Raw genomic sequence first — 15,782 nt, 5'->3', positions numbered from 1 at the left:
ACACCTATTCTTTCCCTCTGCCACCATCCACATGAACACAGCCCTAGTCAACCTGAGTTGCTCATATCTGATAGATGATCTTGTGGGTGAACACCTCCTCAGGGCAGCTAAAAATGATAATGATGATAAAGAAGAGCAGAAGAAAACATCCTGGATGTAAAAACTTTGCAGTAAAGATGATAATAATAAATAACAACAATCAAAGATCTGCCAAACAAACAAACGAGTTTAAAAATTATTGGACATGTATATGCTCCTAGTTTATAGGCCCATGTAATGCAGAGAGTTTATTGTAGAATACAATTTACAAAAAAACTAAATAAAAAATAACCAAAGATAGACCTTAGAGTGACCATGAAATATTCTATTACATTGTAGAGGGGATCCAGATCAATCCCCTGATTCTGGATCAGTTTTAAAAAAAAAACAAAAAAAATGAATCCTCATCTTTCATCATTTGTGAAATTTCATAAATTCACCAGCTTTTCTGGGTACTCTAAGTCGCTTTACAATGAAGGAAGCAGTATTGGGGTTCAGTGCCTTGCTCAAGGGCAAAAAATAGAGAAAAGAAAGAAAAAAGTAAATAATTAAGTACAAGACTGTTCACCTTTAACCAAATAAGGTAGATAAAGATAAATAAGATTAAATAATAATAAAACTATTACTACCACAGACATATACAACAGTAATAATAATAATAATATAGATATTTGCAACAATCGAAGCTGACGAGTTTCAAGTTACAGTAATGCAAGTAAATGATAAATAGGTAGAAAAGCATGAGACATTTTCAGTTGACTAATTCTGTGATCTGAATTGATTCAGTTCTCGTATTTAAACGTGAGTAAATAGACTTTACCTTAAAATTGACTCCAAAATGCCACCATTTGCATGTAAGGTGCCTTAAATGAAGCTGTTAAGTGAAAGTGGATTATATCTGTACACAGTGACCTTTGGGCCCAGATAAGGTCCCATCAGCAGCCTTCCGCCCAGCAAGCGGTGTGTTTTTAATCTCCTATTGTTTTTTCCCAGAGAGGGGGACATTTGCTGATAGACTGCCTAAACCCACTGCGGATCAATACTGAAGGAAGCCTTTGTGATGCATATCCAAGCAGGCCTTTCCACTCACCACGTCTGCAGCAGGCCAGAGGGCGGGGAGAGGAAGGGAGACTCCATCAAATCGGCAGCGTTGTCTTTCTGGTCATCACATTTATTTCATAGTCCCTGGTTCTTTTTTATGGGTATTTCTGATCACAGAGACGCATTACAGCAAAAATGGACTTAGGGAATCCACAGTGGACAAAAGCATTGGTGCTCTTTATGAGCTGTGAAATGAAGGAGGGTTAGCTAACCTTTCAGCTTTAAAAACATATTCTAAAAGCAAGGTTTGCTAGGTGATGAAATACTGGCGATATAAAAATTTTACAGGTGCACAATGTATTTTAGATACCTCCGTTTTTATGGTCTTATTTTTACTTTATATCTTTACTGTTTCACAAAGGGGTGCACTGGTTTGTGTTGCTTTTCAACTACATAGGGTAAACAGGTACAGACAGAGGTGTAAAGTACTGTTATTTGATTGAAATTGTTCACAAGTACAAGTAATTCCAGAGGTAACAAAAGTAAAAGTATACATACTTGAATAAAAAATGATTCTGGTAAAAGTAAAAGTATTTAAGTTGCTTTCTTACTTGAGTAAAAGTAAAACAGTACATGCTACTAAATGTAATTAAGTGAAAAAGTAAAACAAATGTCCCTTCAGTAATTAGCAAATTCCATATCTTTAATTTTGTTAAGAACTTGTAGAATACTGGTACATGGAAACAAGTTAAATCTGTGGCCCATTTGAACACCTGGAGAATTTAGCATTTGTTATAAATAGAATTTGTAAAAGAAATTTGTCAAGAAAAAAAAAAAAGTGCAAATGCTAAATAAAACCCAGAGCAGCTTTGATTTTAACATTTTTAAAACCTTGAAAATGTTTGCGTCTTTTTTCATCGTGACGTCATCTTGGAAGGTCTAAAAAGTAACGAGCTTGTTTTTTAAATGTAAGGAGTAGAAAGTACATATATTTGATTACAATCATAAGGAGTAAAGGTAAAAAGACACCAAAAAAATAAATAAATACACAAGTTAAGTGCAGATACCAGAAAAAAACTACAGTAACAGTGACAAGAAACGAAGTATTTGTACTTCGTTACTTTTCACCTTTGAGTAATTCATGCATGTAAAATACTCAAGTACAAAGAAAATGTACCCCAAAGTAAAAATTCCAATTACTTTCACCCTCCGCGTTTATTTTTGGTAATAAATGTTGCCACGGTTCCTTTGCATACATTAAACATCTCATGTATAAACTTGAAAAGGAAAAGATTAAATCCTGCACAATTGGAACTTAATTTATTTTCCACAAAGGCATCTGTATGAAATAAAAGTTTTGTCAAAAAGAAAACAACATCAATAAATTCAATTCAAAATAAATGTCTAAGTATATGCTCTGCCTAGTCCAAATGCTAAGTATACAGTAGCTCCATTTATAACCTTTGGCGCGGTGCATTACGTTTGATCTGATTGGTCAGCTGTGTGATCCATTTGAATGTTTGATTTAAAAAAACAAAACACAATTTCCTCAGTCACGGTTAGGTGTAGAAATGTAATGAATATTTTACTTTTTTTTAAAAACATACTTAAGTACAAGTAGAATGACTGATTTAGAAATATACTCAAAAAAGTACAAGTACGCATAAAAGCAACTGAGTTACAGTAACGTGAGTACTTGTAATCCATTACTATCACTTTTGCTCGCTGCTTCCATTTTGTTGTCAGTGGAAGCTACATTATTTTGTAAAAAAAATGAAAATGCTTAAGTCAATTAAAGTTGTCGACTATTTAACTAAATTCAAAGAGCCATATGGTTGTGTGTTAACTTTTACTTCTTGTGTGTTCATGAATCCTATAGAAATAACTATTCTTGAATTGTTTAAACAATATAATATTTATAATTTCTTCACCTTAAAATACCTGGAGAAACCCCATGTTACACCTCCAGGTACAGGAGATGAACTACATCTAGTAGTTCAAGAAATATACTGTTATGGAGAGTTTTGGGGACGCAATAATTTTGTTGAGATCATAAATTCTAAATGAAAACTTGACTTCATCCCTGTCCTCAATCCCTCACTCAGATCTTGGGCCTCTACTTCATTTCTGTACACACACGTCTCCCAGAAAGGAATTCTGAAATTACATTCAGGGACACACACCCAGTAGCCAGTGTTAACAGATCAATCATCTGCTCAAACAGCAGGAAGGGCCCATGCATCGGACGGACACTCGTGCAGATCCTGATTGGCTCCTTTAGTTGATTGGTTTGGTCCTGGAAAGACACACTGACCCACTGATGGACAGACAGACAGACATAGTCCAACCCAGAGCTCTGTATAGATTAAAGCTTCTGTGAGACTATAGCTGTGGAAGCGGTGATTGTGCCTGCAGGGCCTAAAGGCCCCAAAGGGGGGCAGGGCTACAGAGCAGGAGGGGGGGTAGTGAGGAAAGGAGTGGACACACAGCTCAGGGACTGTGACCTCTTTGACCTTGCCAGAAGGGCAGCAAATGTTTCCAAGCTGATTAACGCTTCCCTATCACTGTATCGCCTTCACTGTATGTGTATCTGTGCGCATGTGTGTGTGTGTAGTTATACAGTATATATATATATATATATATATATATATATATATATATACAGTATATATAAGGGTTTGTTTGTCTATACTTTTACACCTGCACTCCACTGCATTTAAATTATAACACTTTGCAATTAATATAATACACTTTACCCTCACCTGCAGTCGCCACCAATGTTATTGATGCAGAATAATTTGTATTTTTTCTTTGTTTCTGATGAGCAAAAAGGTTTGTGTGGAGCTTTTCACTAACTGTTAATAATAATAATAATAATAATAATAATAATAATAATAATAATAATAATAATAATGTGTATTAGTTTTGATCATCCATCCCTGAGGGAAGCCACAGTAGTGCTGTTCTTTATGTTAAATATAATTCTAAAATGTGCATAAAAAATAAAAAAAATCACAAAGGTATAAATAATAAAGAAAAAAACTACAAAGCAGAGGGAGGACTTGACTTGATTATTTACTTTAAAATTAGTGATATTCTATTCAGATGTAATGATAAACAAAAATCTACCAGATTTTGCAGAAAACATAATATCATTTTATGGCTAGTTTAGAAAATATATACAAAAATCAACTATTTTTACATAATCCTCGGTAGAATGAAATTTTTACCAACAGTTAATAATAACAAACAACTTTATTTTATTGTGAAACTATCAATTTGAACCTTGCGGGAAGCCAGCACAGTACAGCATCAATCAAGTGCTGTTCTTTATGTTAAATATAATACTAAAATATGCCTAAAAATCACAAAGATATATATATATATATATATATATATATATATATATATATATATATATAAACAAGTTAAATCTATAAAATAGAGGACTTGACTATTTACTTTTAAATTAGTAATAGATGTATCAATCAATAAAGAAAAATTGGAAAAATTGAAAAATTACCCATATTTTGAAGAAAACCTAACAAAAAAAAAAAAAAAAAAACATGATCTTGAGTAGAAATAAATAAGCTTTTCAACAACAGTTAATACTAATTAACAACTTTATTTTACTGCGAAATTATTTGTTTTAACTATGAGGGAAGCCACCACAGTGCATTATTGGGTGCTGTTCTTTATATATATATATATATATATATATATATATATATAAACCTATAAAACAAAGGGAGGACTTGGCTTGAACATTTACTTAAAAATAATACTTATATAGATGAAATGATAAATAAATACAAATCTGCCAGATTTTGCAGAAAAAAATTAGTCTAATATTCTGTGTTGTTTTGTTTTTTTTTTAGGTTTTTTTTTTAAATTTTAACTATTTTGAGATTGTCCCGATTAGGGTGAAATAAACTAAAGAGCCACCAGGGGGCGATAGGTTGCCATGGGTTTGGCTGCAGGGAGGAGACAGAAACCCCTGTGGATGACTGTGTGCCTCGTGTCATGACATTAAAGTATCTTCTTTCTCATGCATGCCTTAATCAGATCGTACAGTTGGCCCCCACACTGTACAAAACACCCCGGCTGTTGATGGTGAACAACCAACGCCAGGCTTTTCTACTTTGTCTTTTGAGGGATACTGCAGTGGAGTCAACGTTATTGATCTGAATAAGGAATGATAAAAGGAAGGGAGTCTGAGAGCAGGTGGTGGTGGGATTTAGTCGTACACCGTGCACGTATGGTCAGTGCGAGGGGACGACACCTAGCCCGAGTTGAAACAGATGCTCGAAGCAATGGGATGTACCCCCATTGTGATCAGAGTGGACAGCTGAATTGTCTACCACCAAAGGGCCCTTTTCTTCAGCAGTAGGCCCACGCACAATGGGGCCCCCATGACGGACTTCTGCTGGGGAAACATGGAGAAGGGGGAGGAAGTTAGTCGGTGTGCATCAAGTTGCACGTGTTCCGTAGGGTGCAGGGCCTCTGTCCGTCCGTACCCCTTGTTTCATTTTCTCTGTGCTCAGATGGACTTCTCTGCAGCCCCCCCCATCCTATCCACAAAGCTCCCCTGAAGCTACCGCAGGGCAGGGGTTTAAATGTCACGCTTGGCCATCAGAGCGCCCAGCCCCCGGCTCGTGTCTCCAGGGGGAGGCACGCCAGGAGACCAAAGTGAGGGGAGAAAGGAAAGCAAAGGGGAGGGAGACACTGGCTCTTTCCCTATTGTCCATTATGATAGGCATGAGCTGCTAACTGACTCCAAATCAACTATATCCTCTCACCACGCGCCCTCCACTTGTCCTGCTCCTGCTCCGACACAAAGGCTCTCTGTGTTTTTATATTTTCAACCAGCCAAAAGTGAATCACAGCTTTGGTCATGGTATGTTTGACAGGGAAGCTGCCAGGAGTCTAAAACTCTGAATTATAAACACAGCTCGTCATCCCGAGATGCTCAAAATGATCCACATGGCCCAAAAGCAGAGCTGTAAAGAGTACTGATATGTCCTACTCACGTACAAGTACTGATATATCCTACTCACGTACAAGTACTGATATATCCTACTCACGTACAAGTACTGTTACATGATACTCAAGTACAGGCAGGGGTGACAGCTAAGTAAAGTACACATGCTTCGGGACTGTACTTAAAGATGCAGTTTGTAGAATCATCCCTCTGCTTCGTTTTGAAAGCGAAACCAAAACTTAACCTCCCTTACCAGTATATTTTGTGAACGCTCTTTACGACATTTTCCTCAACAGAGACTAATGTATAGACGTTGTCTTGTGTTAGTGGAGATTTTCCTAGTGTTTTAGATACTCTGATATGAATGCACATATTACTCTGTAGTTAGTCCCAAGCAGCAGCTGCTGCCGTCGGCTTGTCTGCGCCAGAGAGCTCACAGAGGCGGCTGTGATCTCAGCTGCTCTGAGCGCCAGCTGAATTTAGACTGTAAAATGAACTTGAATAAGCTTCTCTTTGGTTTACACATGATTTATCCCATCTCTTCTCACTCTCCCTCTGAAGCCAGTGTGTGTGTGCGGCAGATCCTCCGCAGTCACGGAGGTCCGCGAGGTTGCAAAGTGAAAGCGATCCATTCCTCTTCAGTGTTTGACTTTATTCTGTTGCTTCTCGTCTGCCTTTTTCCGCTTAATTTGCAGAGTAAGTGTTGTACCTATACTGTTATGGGGACTTCTGCTGGATCGTCCGCAAATATATAATAATCTAGCGTGACCATTAGTCTAGCATTAGCATTAACCGAGTATTAGCATTAGCCTAGCATTAGCATTAACATAGCGTTACCATTAGCCTAACTTTAGCATTAGCCTAGCACTGGCATTGTCAGTGCCCAATCCTTTCGTCTCCATCCGGTCAGCCTATTTTACGGCAGTTTGTGTACTATTTAAAAAGTTGAAACCTTGCTATTTAAAAAAAATTCGAAATGTATGTTTTGAGTGAATTCTGATTTATTTTGGGGTTTTTTTATCTTATTTTGTGTTTGGTTTTTGGTTGTCATTGTTGTTTATTGTGTTTTTTTTTTTAAATCAACAATTAAAAACACCACAAAACAGTCACATATTTAAATGTGTACTATTAAGATATTTAATGGTCAGTTTCCATTCAAATATCACGTCCCAGCAGCTCTGTCTTAAGGATTTCGAGTGAAGGAAGAGACGTAGTCTACGCACGTGTGTTTAAAGGATGTGAAAATATCAGGCCTGTGAAAGGATTGGGCACTGACAGGCATTAACCTAATATTAGCACTAACCTAGCATTAGCTGAAAATTAGCAATAAGGTTGAACTGGGTTAAAAAGGTCGAAAAATGTCACTATTTACTGATTTAGAAATACACTCAAAAAAGTACCCATTAAACCAACACAATTACAACAATGTGAGTACTTGTAATCCATTACTTTCACCTCTGCCACCAGTGAGCTTTTCAATGAAAAAAACAAAAATCAATGCAAACTTTTTGCGTTAAGTTACATTAGGTGGGTTTGAAGCGTACGGAGGGGGAGGACGGAGGTCACATGAGGTGTTGGGTGACAGAGCGTCACGCTGAAATACAGGTACAGGACCAAATATATGAGCAGCTATAGCCAACTTTATCCCAGCCCAAGGTCTTGGGCCTTACTTTACACACACTCAAGATTGAGTGTTTTATGTTTCTATTTGTTCAAAATATTGGCACACTTGACCTTGAGGCAAGATGTGTGTGCTTGCAGCTGGCCCCGGGAATCATCCCTCCTGTCAAAGAACGGGAGGGACTGACCTTGAACTACTGGAGGCACAGGCGTAGCTGAGTGCACAAACTCATTTAACTCTTGGGTTTGTAATCGACGTGCTGTAATGGTTAACATTACGGATGATGAATGCCATATATATGTACCTGTGCAGTATGTCGCTGTGCCACGCAGACTGGAACCAGTAAAGGGCTCATGCTGGCATTGCTGATGGTCAGATGACTGGATGGGCCACTTCAACCTATTATTCCACCCAGTCTTTATTTATATACATAGATCACTCCTGTTCCGAATGCCTCACATTTGCTCCCTAACCTCTAACATCAGCTTTTCAGGCATCCGCAGTGATTTTTTACGTCCCCCTGCCCTTGTCTGTGTATTGATCCTTTTAAGTGGTTAAATTTACAGTAGTTTGACAAAAATGGACAAAACTGACAACAATGTGCTTGTGGTCAGCAAAGGAAGAAGGTTGGGTTGGGGTTTTTTTTTTACTGTCAGTGTGAGAAAAAGTACACAGAAAACACCATTATTTCTGTTTTGTGGTTTTTAATATTAAATCATTGTTAGTTTGTAATTTTTATAGTTTTTTCAGCATATACAGACAAACACGGGTTTGGCATTTTTTAAAGGCTGAATTATTTGATTATCAGAAAAAGGCCTAGAGAATCAAACCCCTTAAAAAGTCTCCATGCTAACAAATATGAATATTAGGAGAAGCCAGATAATCCTGGTTCAGAATTTATTTTTGATGTTCTAAAGCACATATGTCAAACTCAAGGCCCGCGGGCCAAGTTCGAACCGCAGGAAGATTTTATTTAAAAAATACAACAAAAACAGGATGTTTTTTGTAAATTGTCATAAGTTGTAGATAAAATACGATGGAGGTTGCAGTACTACGTTATTTACAGTAATATTATATCGCAATTATTTTCAGAAACCTGGAAATTTCTCACAAATTATCCAACAGAATTTTGGCAAGCTACGTTGCAAATTTCCAGACAATTTGTTGCAAAGTCAAAGAATTTTGAGCAATTGCTTAATATTCAGGACATTGTTTGAATTTGTGCTTTTTCCTTCACAAAACCAGGAATTTTTTTTGGTATGACCAACTTGATTTCAAACTGTGTTATATGTGGCCCTTGAACTAAAATGAGTTTGACCCCCCATGAAGCTTTTAAATAATTGAGTTCGGGAACTAGAAGTATAATATGGCATCCTGTCGGTGTTAAAACCCTTAGATAAAACATGCAAACAGTTCCACTAAACATATATTAGGAGCATAAATCCAGCCTGCTAACTAAGCATTAGCTACTGCCACGAGTGACCAGTCACATTTGAGCCATTAGCTCAGTTTTGCTGTAGTTTAGGTGCATTTATCACACATATACATTAGAGTTTAACTCTCACGTACTTCTAGTAGTGATTCATAAAGTACTCTGGGTTTCTAAGGCATATAAATGAAGCGGCTGAAAGGGTCAGAGCGTGCATTGTTGAGACTCGACGGACTGTGAGATATTAGACAAGAATCCGGGTCATTTCAGTCACACTGTATTTCACAAGTCTGGGAGAAGTTTTGCATCGAACTGGATGTACGTTTCACATACAATAACAGTTTCCATACCAGGTTCTTACCAAATTTACTACCTGCCTCAGGGTAAAGTAAAAGTTTGGTAGTTTTCCTCTCTCTCTCTCTCTGACAGCCTTGGGAGTTTGACTTTTGCCCTGCCAGTGTTTTCCTCCACTCCCGGCTTTGAGGGCTTTCATCTCACTAAGGTGCAAGGGCAGCCACTTCTCTTCTCTTCCAGCCATTTCCTCCCATCACGCACATACACATGCGCAATTTCCAATTCAGCTATAGCGCAAGATTAGCTCCTCCAGCACCCCAAGGCTGGCTTAAGACAGGAGGGCAGACATTCAGCAGACTTTGTAGGATGCATGCGGGGGAGAAGATCCCTGAAGACTTGTTTGAGGCCACAGTGGATTCGGTGGATGAATCCTCGAAACACGTGTGGTTGTTTGTCAATTTGTAGTCAGCTTGATGGCCACACATATAGCTATAGCTCTGTGGCCTGAAAATCAGGCATTCCAAACTCTTATTTTAATAATATTTTGATGCTCCGAGAGTTTCCCTCACATTATGCTACTACTTGTGGCACTTTATATACAATCCATTCTCTTTGCTTTTAGGGTGATTGTGGTGACTTACTGCCAGAGGTGTAAAGAGTACTGATATATGCTCCACAAGTAGAAGTACTGTTACTTGATTGAAATTGTACTCAAGTACAGGCTGACACCGCCCGGAGAGACCCCACGAAGAGAGCACCCAGCACAGCAGAGAAGCCCACGCCCGCACCAGGACCAGCACAGGCCCGCAAGGCCCACAGCCCCCCAGATGAGAGAGGACGCCGTCAGAGAGAGACAGAAAGCAGCAGAGAAACACGCAGGCCCCCAAAATTATTCATAATTTTACACTTGAGCAACACCTAACCTGGTCAGGACCAAGTTATGAAGTGGAACAGCTGTTCCTCCATTGTAAAAATAAGGTCACTGCTATTTTCTCCATTGTAGTGATATCAGATGCAGCAATCTCCACCCCTTTTATGGGAGTGCGCACATAGCTGGCTGAAATCACTTGGCTTAAATTAGTGTGTTGTTATCGACCTTCGTAGGACAGCTTCTCTCTGATGGAATGTTTGGTTAGGTGAAGCTCACAAATACAGGTAAATCTAGGATATGATTATCTAGCTTCATTGCATACCCCCCAAAAAGGAAGAGATGAGATCTTGCACATTTGGAACTTAATTTATTTTCCACAAAGACATCTGTATAATTATTATTATTTTTTTTTTTTTTGTGAAAATGTACAAAAAAAAAAAAAAAACTTAAAGCGGGGCCACGTTATCAGTATTCATGCCAGTGTTAAGAATAACAAAGAATCTGCGCATTAACAGGTTTTTTTTTGGTTGTCTGTTGTCTTCATGTGTCATTTTTTTCCGAGTTTGTAGTCATTTATCTGACATTTTGGGAATTTATGCTCGAATTTTGTTATTTCTTGTGTGTTATATTTGCATTTTGTTTATTGTCAATCTGTGCCTTTTTAGATTTTTTTCAGTATTTTGGGTATTTTTTCCGTCATTTTGTGTATTTGTTGTTTTGTAAATTTCTGATGTCCTTTTGTGTGTATAATGAGTCTTTTTTGTGAATCTTTTTTGTGTTAGTGTTGTTGCTGCTTTGTGTATTTTTGTTGATATGTGCATTTTGCTGTTGTTTTTGGAGTTTGTGTTTTATGTTGGGCTTCATATTACTTCCAATTTCTTGATTTACAATTTTTGGTAGATTTTTCTTAAGGGCCACACAGAATTAGACCGAGAGCCGCATGTGGATCCCGGGCCGCCAGTTGCCTATGCCTGCTCTGTAGTAAAGCTGAATTTATGAACTCTATAACTGAGAAAATAACCGGCATTCAATGCTGTTTTGGCGCTGTGCATTCTAAAAAAAGCTAATTTACTGAGTGACAGTTGGGTGTAAAAATGTAATAAATTATTTTACTTTTAAAATGTACTTAAGTACAAGTAAAATACTGATACTCGAAAAGTACAAGTACCTATAAAAGCAACTCAATCACAGTAACGTGAGTACTCGTAACCCATTACTTTCACCTTTGCTTGCTGAATCCATTTTGTTGTCACAGTGGTAGATACATAATTTTTTTTTTTTAGTCATAAAGTTTTCAACTATTCAATTAATATTTAAAGAGCCATAAGGTTGTGTGTTAACTTTTTTCTTGTGTATTTGTGGATTCTAGAAAGGACTATTCTTGAATTATCTAAAAATGTAATATTTGTAATTTCTTTATCTTCAAATATATCAGGTGAAAACCCATGTTATATTCAACAGTCAGAGAATTATTATTTGCCTTAGGCCATACAATCTGTAAAAAGGCCGAAAGTGAAATTGACCTCTCTTGCTGTGCAACAGAGGCTCATAAAGATTATTGTCAAGTTGTCTGCCAAATTTTTCAAAAGTATCACATCAAACAAATAGTACAAACATTTGTCGCACACAACAACTTGTGCAGGAGGTCTTTGAAAGGACAAATTCCCAGAAATTAATCAAAATGAATTTAAAACGTAAAAAAAATCTTAATCAAGCAGATAAAATGACCAGCGAATATAGATTACATTGAATGCTCTTGGGAGAAGTCAATAGGCAGACTTACTGATTTACATCTCGTCAAACCACAACAGTAGAGCAAAAAACTGGCGATCAGGCCACAAACCTTCAATGAGTCCATCAGACAGTTGTGCCCGTTACAACTGACCCGTAACATGTGGCCCAACAACAACTAAATTGTGGCTGAATTATTGATACAGTCACGTCGGCCGCTTTGCAAGTGGGGGCATGAAAGGAAGCCAACATGGGAATGGTCTGCTAATTTTATATGGGAGCCTCAGGGCACATTCCTCCCAGTAAAGACCAAACATATTGACATGTGTGTAGGGAGAAAGACTGTATATAATATCAGCCTGGTGCTATTAGAGAGAAATGGACATTGGTGTCTCCATATAGACTCTCCCTCGGTGTGTATGTGTTTCATAGGTTTTTGTCTTTAAATCCTTTCCGTTTTAATGTCTATAAAGGTGAAGAATTTGAGTGCTAAGATGATGCATGCAAGGGAAACTTGGCAGGAGGACTAAAAATGCTGTATGCAATATCCTTCACCCTTTTGCACCCGTCTGTTTTAGATTGCTTGGCTGAAATCATTACGGCTAAACTGTCTGTTTCATATTCATTTGTCAGTGTAATATCAATACTGTACAGTGCAATGGAGAGATGAATTGACATTTATGGGATCAAGTCATTTAGAAAGGTGGACCAAGGGGGTTGTGTGCTGTTTGCAGCTTAAGCCAAGGTTGTTGACCGTCGGTAAACTGGCTGACTAATTTTTCCCAAAGTGTCCAAAAGCCTTTGTGTCCTCCTTGCACTTTTATTTCCACCTCTCTTGGAATTGTGATGACCGCGCCCGGGGCGACAGAGACACCTTGAGGAGTGCCCACCTTTAAATCCGCTGCTCCGTGTCTTCAACAATGACCCCTTGCTGGAGGGATCCCTCAGGCGAGATTTAAACGAGCTCCCCCAGGTCCGCTGCGGCCCCTCTATTCATCGTCACATTTTTAAAGATGTGAATTGGATAGATCTGATGAAATGGACCTCTGTGATGGCTAATTGTAAAATGCAGTTAAATGGAAAAGGTTGGATTAAATTTCATTGAAAAGATTGTGTGTTTGTAGTTAAAAGTAGTAACACGTTCGTGTATGAAGTATGGAAAGAAACATATTTTAAAATACTGATAGAAAGGATTAAGAATTCATCTTTCTTTCTGTTTTCTGTCCCTTTCTTTCTTTCTTTCTTGGGCATTTGTAGTTAAACCTAGTAACACGTTTGTATATGAAGTAGGGAAGAGAGATATTTTTAAAGACTGACAGAAAGGGTTAAGAAAGTGTCTTTCGTTCTTTCTTTTCTTTCTTTCTTGGGCGTTGGGCAAAGTGTGCTTTTGTATTTAAACGTAGTAACATGTTTGTATATGAAGTAGGAAAGAGAGAAATATTTTAAAAGACTGACAGAAGGGGTTAAGAAAGCATTTTTATTTCTTTCTTTCTATCAGTACCAACATTAAAACAGACAGTACTCGTAATTCACCTTTGCATGTCCTTTATTTACATTTCATCTTACCAAACACCTTTTCGTCTTCCTTCCTTTCTTCTTTTCTCCTGTTAAATACTATCACTTACATTTTTACAATTTCTTTCTTTCGCCGTCTTTTTTTTTTTTGCTATTGTGGAGAATGAATGGCGAGAAAAGCATACAATATACAGGGTATTGATCCACGCCCGTCACTGCAGAAAAAAAGTCGGTATACTCGGGGTGGGGGTATGGAGGGAGACTGGACACAGCAATCGATAACCTACTCTATCAGGGGTTTCCATGGCAACCGGTCGAGCAAGGACAGAAGGCTGCCATGCATTTTGCACCTGTCTATTTCATATACGTATTGTGATAATGAAAGTGTCAAGGAAACAAATGCAAAGGCAATGTGGGTTACCCATCTAGTTCCACCTTCCGCAATTAAAGAAATTACACAAAGGTTAATTGCTTGCTGAAAATCAGAGTTTTAAAAAAATGTAGCAAAGGCAGGGGTTTTGGGGGTATTTTTCTGTCCTTCCATCCAGATGAGATTTGAAAAATGATTGAGAGCCCACACTATCGCTGAAAGTTGGGTTAAAAAATGGGTTCAAGGGTTCATGGATATATCTTAGGAAAACATGCACAAACGGCAGTTGGAATCAGCAGTTTCTTTTTGCTGTTAACGGGTTCCTTTTGATGTTGACCCCAATTTGGAGGTCGAGTGGGCAAGATCAATTTGTTGGCCATTAACACACTAGGAGCCAAGATAGGGGCAAGGGCAGGAACATAATGCAGGGTAAATACAGAAAACCTAGTTCAAAGTAAACACTGGCAAGAGGATGGCATTGATGTGCTGAAGCCTTCTTCAGTTTGAAACCCTCCTGACTGAGCCAGACAGACTGCCCGGAGAACTTGACACCCAAACAATCATTTGGGCTGCGCCTGTCTGACCACGGTATGCATTGAACTTTTAAACCCAAGTGATCTGGAGGCTCATCGGCTCCAGAGCTATGGCGCTGAAAAGGGTGGGCTCTAAGTTAACAGGATGGATATCATGATCTGGAGTCTGTGTTGATCATGTGCTGTATTGATCGCCAATCGAAACTAGTGCTGAAATCACAGGATGGAGAGAGAGAGAGAGAACAATAAAATGAGTAGGAGGAAAGGCAATCTGCTGTGGCTTCTTGCCACAGCCATTGCCCTTGTATCAAACTGCTATGGTTGTCAACATAGCTGTGGAGAAGGATATGGTGGTTTTTCGTTGAGTGTTTTATACCGCAAGAGCCACGCATCAACCTCCATTGATGGTGTTTCTCTTCATGTCATCACTGAAGCAGCAAGCATGAATGACTATTCACAAATTGCTGTGAATTTGCACAAATGATGACAGCGAGAGATTCCAAACACAGCATGTTGGCAAGTGGCAAGCTGCACCACTGTGGACAACACAGCAGTTGTCCTCCAGCACCAGAGGCACTCAATGTTTTGTTCTCTGTGACAGTGAGTTATTGACAGGCACGTGGCTCTCAAATGTTGTTCTGGGGGCCACTGGCCACTGCACTGACCTTTGACATGCCATCCATACACTGGCCTTCATTTTAAGGGGTGGAGAAAGATACAGAAGTATGGGGAAGAGGGCGTGGGGGAGATGGATGACCCTTGGGCTTCATATGTTTGGATTTTCCCTCCCCCACGATCTCACCCCCTCCCTTCCTAACGCCATCAATTCCTACCCCCTGCCCCCCACACACACTCCACCTTGTGCCGATCAATGACAGTTTCATGTGGCTTCTCTTGGCCTGCAGTGACGTGTGTCCTATTGATTTATTGACATGACTCCAGGCAAGCGAACCCAGAACCACCTCTCTCGGTAGGTTGCCAGGCTCCAGCCCAGAAGAGGCGTGCCCCCCCCCCCCTGTGCCGGATGGGCCCATGCCAAGTCATCCAACTGTACCAGTTTCTGGAATCACCAGTGCATCAAGAACACACAACTCAACAGCGCTTATGTGTGGATGATTGTGTGTCTGTGTCACTGATAAAGCTTTTAGGGCTTAACCCCCTCCCTCTGCCCATCCAGTTTCCCCTTCCCTTGTGCACTCCATGAAACATGTAATGGGGGCAATGAATGAGACACCCTGGCACTCACAAAGGCATTTACTGTCGCCTCTGATTTCCAGGGGCTACTATTCCACTTTTATGGTTAAAAGGTTCTTTTCTCTCATCCATGTCAATGTCATGCCTGTGTGGCCATGGCTAA

The 15,782-nt window shown here is 39.0% G+C and overlaps 1 pseudogene; it reads right to left on the bottom strand.

Moving 5' to 3' along the window:
* Nucleotides 1–15,782, bottom strand: part of LOC114477563 (ras GTPase-activating protein-binding protein 2-like) — a 32,135-nt pseudogene that overhangs the window by 1,577 nt on the left and 14,776 nt on the right.

Source organism: Gouania willdenowi, chromosome 16, assembly GCF_900634775.1.
Source record: "Gouania willdenowi chromosome 16, fGouWil2.1, whole genome shotgun sequence".
NCBI lineage: Eukaryota > Metazoa > Chordata > Actinopteri > Blenniiformes > Gobiesocidae > Gouania > Gouania willdenowi.
This window is presented reverse-complemented; position numbering and strand designations above follow the sequence as displayed.